The sequence below is a fragment of the Anopheles aquasalis genome, chromosome 3 (assembly GCF_943734665.1).
Source record: "Anopheles aquasalis chromosome 3, idAnoAquaMG_Q_19, whole genome shotgun sequence".
Classification (NCBI taxonomy): Eukaryota; Metazoa; Arthropoda; class Insecta; order Diptera; family Culicidae; genus Anopheles; species Anopheles aquasalis.
In genome coordinates this window covers 26071596-26084095 of record NC_064878.1, presented here as the reverse complement: position 1 = coordinate 26084095, position 12500 = coordinate 26071596, and the positions used below count along the sequence as shown (strand labels likewise).

Here is a 12500-nt window from a genome sequence, read left to right as displayed (position 1 = left end):
ATAGATGGAACAGTAATTCAATTATTCTTTTCCTCGTCGCCACACTCGTGGAGTATCTGGGAGAAAAGGAGGGGACCAAGGGATGCCAATTATCGCACCGCAATCGCAACCCCTTCCTTTCTCACAAATAAAAACGGTTGGTGGCCACGGTATCCTTGAGCAGCGGAGAAAGCGACGAGTTTGGTCGCGTGCGCGGCGTGTAGGATGTAGCCAGTACAGTGCTCCCGGTTGTCCCAATGATGACAAGCGGAAGCTAATAACTTTCAATTCTGTGTTCCATCCTTGTCCTGCAGTTCAACTTCCCGAGAAGCAGGATACAAGGTTGAAGGAAGCACATGGACACTCTGAACGATGTTATCATCTGAAGGAGAAGGAAATCGAAAGCCTAGTTCGAGAGAGACAGAAAGGAATGTTGATAAGATCTACTTGTAATAATTTTTAAAGAACTGTAATAATTATTTCGAAAATATCTTAAGAATTACCGTTTTCATTTGACCAACCAGGCCACCCATATGATGTCTATCTTGCTATGCATTCTATTATCGAGACGACGACGCCTACCTGGGTGCAGCAGAGACATTTTTAAAACTCAATCGCACGGTGAATGCCAACAGTAAAAGGCTACTCTGATGTGTGCATTCGACATGAATTCAATTCGATTCCAAGAAGGCTAAATATATCAAAATGAATTTCCATCTGATTGTACGTACGTCCTTCGGGGAGCTTGAAGCCAACTGAACGGAGCAAAGGTACGGAAGATGGGGTGTGTTTGGCAAGGAGAGGGAAAAGTATTCCCTCTCCTAACTAATGAGTGTAAAATTCCCAATAACTCTGGGTTGCTTGGTGTATAACGAACCAGACTCTGCAGATGGAAAAGAACCGTTCGGGGAAGTACATTTTATTTGAAGATCAATCCATACGAAAGATGACATTTTTTCAGAAGAGCTACTTCTGTCGAGGACATCTGTTTTGATGATAAAAAGTCACGTTTTATGAATGCACTCAGAATAACGTTCCGTACCATATCAAAAAAGCACAGAGTTACCACGAGTGCACAAAACTGAAAGGAAATTCTCAGCGAACAACAACGAACAATCGTTAAAGATACTTTACACGCGACCACATTAATTACTGTAAATAATACAAACAAATCTAAAGCGTTGCTTTCGCCTTGCCATTGCCACAAGCTAGGTTTCCTCTAGTTGCTGGAGGAAGAGGAAACGCTTGCGATGGGGAACAGGAACGGTTTTGTGAACTCATCCGAAGCAGCAAAATAAAACAAAACCCCTTTTTCCACTGTATCTGCGCTACCTTTGGTTTCCCGGTTCATTTATGCAAAGACCAACTCCTACGCGGCAAAGGAAAGTCCTAACTCGCTCTCCAAGGGTTCCTTTTGTAACCTCTCTTTCTCTCTCTCTCTCTCTCTCTCTCTCTCTCTCTCTCTCTCTCTCTCTTTCTCTCTCTCTCTCTCTCTCTCTCTCTCTCTCTCTCTCTCTCCACAACCAATAGTATCCCCACCAGTGCAACAAAGTCCACGTCCAAGTCCGGTGCCAACTTTTGTTCTTAAAAATTCTCACTTTCACCCTCCCCCTTGCGTTGCACTTCGACAAATTCCGCACATTTCGTCCAATCCCAACCCAACGTACAGTTACCAGAAGGAAAACTTTTCCGTTTTCTTGTTTTCTTTTCGGACTTTCGCTCTTCCGACGCTCTCTCTGACTGCTCGGTGCACGCTTGACCAGTCTGGGGTCGAATCAACGAAAAGCGATAAATTAAACCGAGCATCACCGCGGGGCCAACCAGGAGGAACTAATCCAGCAGATATCCTTGCGCCCTTTTTCACCTTCTTTGCGCCAAAAGGAACCCTTGCCCTGAACGGGGTGATAACGATGGAAACTGGTCGTGCGATCAACTCCGGGGGTACACAGAAGAGATTATCTTCGCCTCCAATTCGAACCGAAACCACTACCTTCGCACGGTTGTTTTGTGTTATCTTTATAGAGACTTTTAAAGTAGAAACAATCGACAGTGCCACCTGGCGTCAATCCAGGAAAGGGGAAATTCACCTTCCACGAACCACCTTCTCAAGACGGCGTACCGTGTCTAAGGAATGGACGATTGACTACGTTTTGTGCTGTTTAAAAATCAAACATCAGGAGCAGGATATGGGTGGAAGGGATGAAGAGCACCCACTCTTCTTCATCCAATGGGGGAGTGTTTCATCGCACGCAAAACGGCTATCAATTTCAATCAACGTTCAGACTCTGTCACGATCAACCCCTCGACCCTTGGGGTTCGCCCTCTCTCTCTCTCTCTCTGGCGTTCACTGAGGGTTTGCGTACCCGGCAGTCAGTCCACGGAGGTCCTTTTGGGTGGACAGGGTTTTGGCACGAGCAAAACAAAGGTATTAAAGTGATTGATTGTATAAACCCCCCGTTTTTGTTGAATCTCCATCCGATCAGCATTCCAATGTGTGCCGTAAACGATAGCCGGGTGTGTATCCGATTAATCTATCGAAAACAGACACAGAAGGGGAATCCAGATCATTTCCCAATCATCTGTCCAGTGAGCTTCTGTTGGACGTACCAATCGATGGAACCGATAGTGCTTGAATGCATGAATCGTGAACATTCCGCAACCGAAGCCGAAGCCACTCCGGAGAGGGTGCCGTTCGCCTAGTTCTATTCGCCACCGGCCCCAAAAGTGATTAAGAGATATCGAAGCGACAGACTCAGGGAAAAAGCTCGTTTACGTTATCTACCATGCATGCCAACCGGGTTCACCCACCCCTCCCCCTCTGATCCATTTGATAGCTTCCCGATGGAAACCGAAAATAAACTTGACGTAGCAATGACGCAAAAGCACGAGATACGGCGAGGAGAACGATCGCTTATCACCTCGATATGATTTCCTCGACGAAAACGTTTATCACTTCCACACACGGTCTCCCCTCTTCACACCGGCGTTGGGCGGTGAAAATGTATCGGAAATCGATTTCGAGAGCTATCGACTATCTTTATGCCGGTCTTTATGCCGGTGATCCGCCTTTCTCTTCATTTAAATCAGCGCTCATGATGAAGATAATGCTGGGAAATCAGTCCAGAGCCCTGGACTGATACACCAACAATTAGTTTGCTTCCCTTCCCGGAATCACCGCGCACGTCACCAGTTTAAGCACCAGGACAGCCTCCCGTCCGGGGTTTCCCATAACACCACGACAATTATGTGGCATAAATGTGTCAATTACACCCGCTGGTGGATGACCTTTTGGGTAGATGGGCAACGCAACGAAGCCCAACCGCGCCCCAACCATAAAAGGGGGTCGCAGTCACTGGATGCTGGTCTGCCAGTCTACAAGACAATCGAGGACACACAGAGCCAGCGCCCCCGGGAGAGGGAAAGCGGGCGAGTGAGATTAATCAAATTGGTTCCAATGAACTCGTCCCCAGCATGGCCACCACCGCCGTCCTCGTGACGATGGAGACGCCTAGTTGGGTGTTTTGGCGATGGAGGCGCCCGTCTCCATCACGAGTCCGTCCGACCCAGCGGGCCTGTGGTGCTATCCGCTGTCAGTAAATGGTTCACCACCAGCGGAGGAAACCATAGTCGTTTGTGGTTTGACGTTTGGAAATTAGCTCAAACTCCCGAGTGCCGGTTTTGTTGGCAGCTAATGAGATGCCTGTGTTTCAATCAAACAACCCCCGGGGGGATGAAAGGGGGTGCACCGTGCTAGTGGGTTTTAGCGACCGATATTGTCCATCTGCACCGATGATGTTCGTCCGAATTAATAAAGCCATATTATGGTGGCAAAACAAATACATCAAACTAACAGGCTGCCACTAGCAGCAGCAGTAGCAGCATCATCCCCTTCAGCACGGACCGCACATACAGTAAGGAAAAAAAGTTTATCCATCCCTTGCAAGAAACTTAAATTTTTGGCTAATTTTTCATGAAAACCCTGCGCTTAAAAATGCGTATTGCATATCAATATTCGAAACAAAAAGCACGCAAAAAAGTTTATCCATCCTTATGTATTTCATTCTATGGTATTGTATAGTTTTTACTCGACAATAATCAATTAACCATATTTTCTCTCAATTTCAACAATGCATTTCAGTTCGTTTAATCCCAAAAACATCTTTTGAGGTCTATTTTATGGTTTTATCGCCAAAAATAATGGAGTTATGCACGTTAGAAGCGTAAAGAAACGTGTTTTTCTTACCTTGCTTCACTGTTTTTGTCATATCTTTAGTTCTATGAGATATTGTTGAAAAATGTAAAAAGCATAATAAAGAAGAATAAAAAACAAAACTATCGATATGTGATACAAATTTATAGGCTGAGGGTTTCCATGAAAAATTAGCCAAAATGTAAGATTCATGCCAGGGGTGGATAAACTTTTTTTGCACACTGTAAATGTCGTTCTGGTGTCGCACCATTCGGATGACAGTGGTTTGCGCTTGGCCTGCGAACAATGGGAGCGAAATTGAGCATAATTAATGAAATATGTAGATACTCGATGAGCTACGCGAGATTGATTTGTAATTCATAATGGCACATGTAGCCAGATGATGATGATATCAGGATTCGCCGATCGCTCGGTTACAAACCACCATCAACCACTGGTAAACTGATCTGTCTCATTTATTCTCGCACAGTTCGTTTGTTTGTAGTGGCTTTGTGAATAATGTTTTTTGCGGGATTTTGTTTAATTTTAATACAAAACACAATTTCATTTCCCATCATTTTCCACCGCAATGCTGTATCCCACCGAGACACAATCTGTTCGCAACGAGCCAACCATTCGATGCAGAGATTACAGAGATTGTAGTCTCGGTTGACTTGAATGGCGCCCATTGCGCGCTGCAGCTGATGCTCCAACGTTATTGTACCGTTTATCATTCTAATGAGCCACCCTGCCTTAACGGGAGCACACGGAGCAGGAGTTTTCTCAAACGTCTCGCACCGTCTTCTACCGGTGGCCGCAGTTCCCGGAAGGAACTTGAAGACATTGAAGGCACTGTGGAAAGTCGCATTAAAATGCATAAGTATGGCGATTACGGCCAAGCTTTGCAAAGCTTCTTTGTTGCGGCCAATTATACGCCAGCAAGCAATTCATGGCATGGCGGCCAAGCTCCATTTCTACGAAAAAGAAGCATCCCTTGGTGCCCCTTCGGACCATTTATTTAAATATCTTTTATTCCCCTAAAGGCCTTCCGAGACTCGAACTCAGATAAAGTTGTTCGACTTGGCAGCACACTCTTCCGCCTGCAAGAGACTGCAATCTGTCACGGAGTGTGCTGAAACACGAAACTTAATCACACTTAAACCTCCATCACTTATTACCTTTTTTTTTGCTCCCCTTTCTTTCCTTCCTGTTGTCCAGCGGAAGGAATGTCAATCACACCGGACATAAAATGCATTAGCGCTGACCGGTGCTTGACCGGTCCTGAACACATGAATCGGTTACCGGCTGGCAGACGCCCCAAGCTTCAAGATGTACGGCTCCGTAGCCGATGAAGCACGTGTCCGAGTCGTGTTCGAGACAAGAGGGGCTTACATGTGACAGACGACCGTGTTAATGAACTGGAAAATTACTTTACGAGTGGATGATTCCCCGTGCCTCATACTAAAAATCACCAGCGACGGTCGTGGCGTCGGTTGCCTTCTGCCTACTGAACAACCATCCCTTCCAACGGAGGCCACTAATCCGCATCCTGGATGGCCACCAAGGTGTGAGCAAGTCCACGGTACGGTACACGGATTCTCGGATGATGTATGTGCTCTCGGTATCATCATATCAGGGTTGGATGATGATGATGGCGCAACAATACCTCAACTGAAACCGTTAGTGGTAAAGGAAAACGGGTTTGGTTCATGGTGAATCTGCTTGCTGTGAATCTGTCTGTCTCAACGGTTGACATGCTGAGGTATTATCCGTTTAGCCACTACTCCCGTGAAATCGTCACTAGACGGTCTTTTTTTGCCGAAAACACATGAAGTTAATATGTGATTTGTTGAATGGCTTCACTGCTGAAATGCAGCGAGAAAGTGAAGCATCGGTGGATGGTTTCCAAATGAATGACACCGTGTAACGCGAGCTGGCCAGAAATGCACAGTCGATGGCAGCCATTGCATATGCGCGGTGGAAATGGTGGATGATTTGATTTGCCAAGCGTGTGCCATTTTGTGTACAAAGATTAAAAGGGTCTTTGTGCTTCTACGGCATTTTATGATGATATTTGCATTATGCTTATGCGCCCCGATGCATATAATCGAACGGAATGGATTTGCATTAATGAGGGGCATTTGTTTTTCAACTTAGCGATTTGATTTAATTAATTATCATTTTACACATAATTTGAACCATGAAAGTGGAACAAACAGGAGATTTAAAAACAGTTGTTCTATTTATGATATAGCGGCATAAATGCAATTTAATATAAGTACAAGAAATCTGTGCAGATGTGGTATAGGACTTTTCAAGCGCTTGATCGTGCCCATCAGTAAAGATCTCCCAAATAAAATATTTTTAAACGTGGTGAACGTGCTGGAGTTCCTTGAATTATAAATTTGTAATGTTGCAAGCCTTTTGTTGCTCGAAAAACATGTTTTTCAAAGAACAATTTTTTACATTTCAATTTTTTTCAACTTGATTCCATTTTCAGCAATACTTTGCTGTCCAGCATATGACACAAAACAAATTGGCAAGATTTCCGGGAATGTAAACGAGTAATCACTGGATAGGAAAACCAGGAACTCTTTTGATGAAATGCCTTTTCAGGAAACCACGAAATTGAAACCCTATCCACTGGATGTGGAGCATGATCAAGCCTTTCAAGTGCATTGTTTAAGACAAATAAAATAAGTAAATAACTGGAACTACAGAAAGAATCTTATTTAAACAAGAATTTAAACAGAAAGAATCAAAAGCAGCAGCCACAAGGCTGTCTATGAATAAAATACAGTTTATTAATACCTCTAAACCGTTTTTTACATTTGATTGTGAACAGCATTGATGCATTGTGGAGCTGTTGTTTGCAATCCTACAATGCTTACTGCTTCAATCCGAACCGAACGACCGACTGCTACTACCAACATCCTACGCACATACCTCCTCCAAAACGACTCATAAACATTGTTCATCGCTCGCGGATCAACGGTTCCGGGAATGAGTCGCAATACTTCACGGCACCATCACGCTACGACGCTACGATAACAAAACATTTCGATTAATATTGTACATTCCACAGCGACGGACTGCGGGACGACCTACGAAAAGTATGCTGCCAAAAATGCTGCCAAAAAATCACTGTTGCCTCAGTCTCAACGACAAATCAAATAAAAAACACCTCCGCATCCTCGTAACCTGCACGATAAGCAGCTTGCTGCTGCGCCGTTTTACGGTTTAGCTTCTTATTAATGCCCAGCGAGCTCTTCAAACACTTCGCCGACTATTCGGCTTCTTTTTCAACCTCCCGTGGCCTTCCATGGTCGTTATGGTTCGCTTCTCGGGGACATTTTATGTGCTTTTGTCGCTTTAAAAGCTCCCCGAACCGTTCGGCTGCAAACGGCTGCTCTGCGTTTTGATGGGTTTTTCTTTTCGGAGCGATGTTATGGTGACAAATATTTGACCAGATAATTGGTTTGCTGGTTTACTAACAGTGTGGCCACCATCCGAACACACGTCCGTGGCGCAGCAGCTTTAACAGGCAGTTTGCGTTCAACATCGGCACTCTCGTCTCATCCAACCGTAAAGAAACTGGCAATCAATGAATGGCACATTCCGGGATGCCAATCTGTGGCGTGTGCAGCGAAAAAGACTTCCATTTCGCGGAACCACAAGCTCCAAACCCCCATTCAGTGATTCAAGTTCACTTGCCTCGAAAGCCGCTCGCATCAAGTGGACGGTAATGACCGTAATCAATGTGAATCTCTTCGCTGCCCCGCTATCTGAAAGGACAACCATCGCTATCATTTCCTTCATCATCGTTATCGTCCTCGACTGCAGCAGCATCGACCACTAGCCGACGATCTTAGGTGGAGCGAATAGTTTCCAAAAACACCCCGAGCCGCAACGTAGAACGCCCTAAATTATGATCCAAATTAAAGGGCAGAGTATCGTCACGCTGCTGTGTTTGTACCACTTTGTTTTTCTCACTTCGTAGTACTGGGAGGAGTATCTGCCTTTCATTATGCTGCTAGAAGACCATCATTTGAAGCAAGCTCCTGCAATCAACCAGGATGCTTCCACCAAACTGAGGCATTGCAAAACACGAGCCCTGCCAGTTCTACATCTCGTAAGGCCGGCCAGAGTTTCCAGAGCCACCACCACCAACATAACCTGGAACTATGTCGATGCTCGGTGCTGTGCACCGCGCAACTTGCTCCAAAAAGTAACTCTCTGCACGTTTCGTTAGCGTTCGGCATGACGTGGCGCATCTCAAAGTTATGCAACTTCCACTGGCACGCGCTGTAACGCCTCAACGAACACAAATGTGCGTCCTTATAAAGCTGGAGCAGAGCTGTTCGTCAGGCCGATCAACTTACTGATTAGTTTCGCAAACTTGTCAACCCGCGTTGAAGCGAAAAGGGCATCCGGCGTTCGCCGGCAGCCGCTCGGCTGCAATGTTGTGCTGAAATATTCGTTGACCGACCGGTGATCCCATCCGGCGCAAGGGTGGAGGCCGGCACACAACACCATTAAATGGATTATCGTGTCAGACTTTGATCGTAGTTTTAACGGTCGAATAAAATTAATGTGAGCCTGGGAAGGGGGAAGGCGAGTAGACCAAGGGACTCACAAGAAAGCGTGCAATTCATTTTCACTGTTTAACGCATTCGACCACGAATGTAACTCAATTTACAACAAACAGATTGTATCGCTAAGGATTGCCGATCCAGAAATCCAAAAAGTAACAGGAGTTAAGTCGTTCCATTTCGCTCCTACCGTGTATCATGCCTTCTTTGGAATGTTTCATACAATTTCCCATCTTTTTTTCAGGTCGCTCGGTAGGCCACTCGATTGATAAGGACAGGTTTTTGATCGAACTCCCTTCTGGCTGCCTGCCTGCCTGCCTATCCGTCGAAGCGTTTTTTTTTCGCTTCTTTTCCTTCACCTTCGCCCGGTGAGCTCGATTTTATTGGATTTGCTGACTGGCGATAAGCTGGTTCGTCACTTTATCGCTACACGGAAGCAATAAAAAGGAATAAAAGAGGCGTCACCAAGCGATAGGAAGAGCTTTCGAAGTCCTTTAAAGCCACAGCGGTCTCGTTATCCCTCACAAGCAGAATAATGCGGAATACCTAACGGCAAGGTGACTCACAAGGACTTTTCAACCACGAGGATATCTACAAAAAAAACAATTATTGCTCATCCAACCATCAGTTGAAAACCCCAAAAACTTGTGCTTTGTGATAATTTCGGATCTACTGAGCCAACTTTCTAAAAAAAAAATAGTTGCCCAAAAAGGACACCTAGCAACATGGCCAGGAAGCGCGCCTGCTGGATACGCTGAATGGTAAAGGGCCCCATCGCATGCTCCTTCATCCTTCATTAGTGACAGTCCATTGCACAGCAAACAAGCACCCGGCGCGGGGTGCAACCAACTGCAAGGGAACCGAAGGCGAGACACGTAAAGAGATAATTGGTGGAAACCCACTTCAAGGACCTGTCGCTTGCACCCTTTCGTTCCCGCATTCCCCCGCCTTATCCGACCATCCACTGCACTCTCTCTTTCTCTCTCTATCGGCTGGGTGTAGTATCGACGAGCAAACTGCAGCAGTAAACAGGATACTCGTGTCTCGTGGCCCCGCAGGCGGCTGATTGCTTATCCTACGGCCAATCTAACACACTCCAATGATGGCCACCGTGCGGTGCCTATCCGCTGGGGGAAACCCCGTTCAAGGACGTTCAACTCTCGAGCACCACTCGAGCTCTAGGGTTTTCCGTTTATGCGAAGCTTGGATTCAACAACGCAATAGTTTGAGTGGAAGGATGCGGGAGAGGGGACGGGCGACATCCAGCAAACAGCTGTTAGAGCGATGCGATGTGTTCCTTACGTAAGTGATATGATAAACCCTCACCTTTAGGTGGATGATCTCTTCTCTCGCGCAATAACTAACATGCCGTCAGGGCCGACGAGACAGACGAGGCATTAGTTGACGCTTGAAACCCCCGCAAGTGTCCTTCCGGTGAGCCCGTACCAGCGATTTGAAGTCCTTTGATAAGCGGCCACTTGAACAGCAACACAGCACCAATGGTCAACACCTTCACCGTTACATCATCTCGTTACAATGCTCTTATCCACTGCGACGCCAACGTTTGTCTAACAACAACCGCACCAGAACTCAACACCTGGATGCGCCTGGAGCGTGATTGTTTTGGCTGGTTGGTAAATATTTACTGACCACTGCACGAGCACTACACCACCACCAACCAGTACGCTCTGCGGCCACACATTGCACGCTGGAACCGGTGCGCGAGCCTCTGTACACCTGGCTGCCAGTGGTCGAGCACACACTAGAGCACGCTGTTCCTTCTTGGCTTGCACAGGCGATAAATCCGGCCGGATCCTGTCCGGCGTGCGTCTAGAGCTTTCGTGTAACTTCGGCCAGGACGAACGAACGAACGTTCGACGGCGGTTCGGCCGCCGGTTTTCGATTGCTGCAAAAAGCTTACGGTCGTAGAACAACCCGGAACCAGGAGCAGCAAATATAGCTGGGGTGGATCCGTGCGATCCAGCTGTCCGGTGGCGACTGAACGGCATCTCGGTGCGTTGGCAACGTCATTGCTTTCATTCGGGCCGAGCATCCCAACAACGCGTTCGCTGGTCGGGTTCGCGCCGAGCTTTGGCGCACCGTCACCGTGAGAGACACGCGGTATGTTTTGGTGATAACGGTTGAAGCGGCACACTGAGGCACCATTTTTATCCTCGTCCCGTGCTGCAAAGAGGAGATTTAAGTGTTGTAGAAATAGTGGCATGGAGGCATTTTTCAGTGGCTGCTCCAGCTAGCGTCGCCTTGCCAGTTGAGGGGCTGAGTTGTAGTCAGTCATTCTCATCACATGGCTACCGAAGCTTTCACATCCTGTTTCAACCTGTGCGTTCTCCACTGTTTAGACTTTTTAAGTGATCTTAAGTGAAAGTAGTAGTTGAACAAAAAATATCAAAATAACTAAACTTAACAATTGCAATGTATGTTTTTAAAAAATGTGAAACATTAACCCAACACCAAACAGTCCACAAAATAGTCCACCAAACGAGATAGAGTCTCCTGCATCCTTGTTGAGCAACACTCAACCATCACTGTACCCAACGCTGTAATCACATCCGAACCTTGGAGCCCATCTCTTTTCCGCTGCACAATTTATGGCCACAACGTTTGCCGATCCCCGCTCCACTTCCCATCTGCACGCCGGTACGCCAGTATTTGCAACGCAAACAAGCACGGATTTTCAAAACCAACAAAACTCTCAATAGCATTAGTATTCGGGTTGGCCGAAGCATTGGCCGAAGCCTGCCCAAGCTTCGGCAAAGATGTGCTCCCAATCCCTTACCCTCCCCGGGGCCGAGGGGTAAGAATGGCAAAAACAACACAACTGAAGCCACCGAAGCCACCGAAAGGCGATGCCAGCCTCCAGCTTTCAGTGACGCCGCCGGAAAATGCTAGTAATGAATGAAAATTCCATTCGGGCAAGAATGCCCTCTCTTTCTCTCGTACTCATCTCTCTCTCACTCTCGTTCTCAGTTACTTGCGACCGACCGACCGGATGTCCTGCCACCATTCACAAGCGCTCGGGCACCATTTACTCTTCGGAGCACACGAATGGCGACCAACACCGGGAGCCCTGGGTGTGAAATGCCTGCCTGCTGGGTGGCTTTGGCCTTCTTCGGGTGTGTGGCCACCGGATACGTTGGCGTGCATGTGTCGGACGGAACCTTCTGCGCTTACTTTTTCCAACATATTGGTTTCCATTTTCCACCATAAAATGTGACCCTGGGACGACCACGCATTATCGCCAACTCAACGCGCGGCGATATCCTAACACCGGCGGAACTTTAGCGTCCTTTTCGCCTCTCTATCTCTTTTACTCGCCCCTTATCTTCGTCAGAGGGAAGCACCTTCGGTGGGCCACACACATCCCGGCAGCTACTCACGTTACCGGCCACGTTTGGCAATTCGTGCGTCATTCATGGATGGTAGGACGAGCTGGCTCGCGGACCAGATTCCTATGCCACGCAAGGCAAGCAGCGGCAAATTCGCGACCCCCGGTGAACGTGATTTGCCCGGGCATTTGCGGCGCATAAGGCTGGAAAAGAGAGAGAGTGAGAGGATCAGCTCGACGGAACAGCTGTTAGGTCCAATAAGCGAGGGCTTGTTATACGTCCGAACAAACATGTTTGGAACAGCGAATGATGAGTTTTGGATATCATTGGAGCAGTCGCTAACATATTGTTCGCCCCCGTAGTTCCCTGATTCACTAAGCTTTCGAATGTGCT

General features: G+C 47.0%; 1 protein-coding gene across 2 annotated transcripts in view; it reads right to left on the bottom strand.

The window, feature by feature from the left end:
• LOC126575529 (synaptotagmin-11) overlaps positions 1–10602 on the bottom strand; it is a 16002-nt gene extending 5400 nt beyond the window's left edge. For both annotated transcript variants that reach the window (XM_050236255.1, XM_050236256.1), the window contains exon 1: positions 10087–10602. The gene's annotated coding sequence lies outside the window, so the exon portion shown is untranslated. The remainder of the gene's footprint in view (positions 1–10086) is intronic.
• Positions 10603–12500: the final 1898 nt, after the last annotated feature.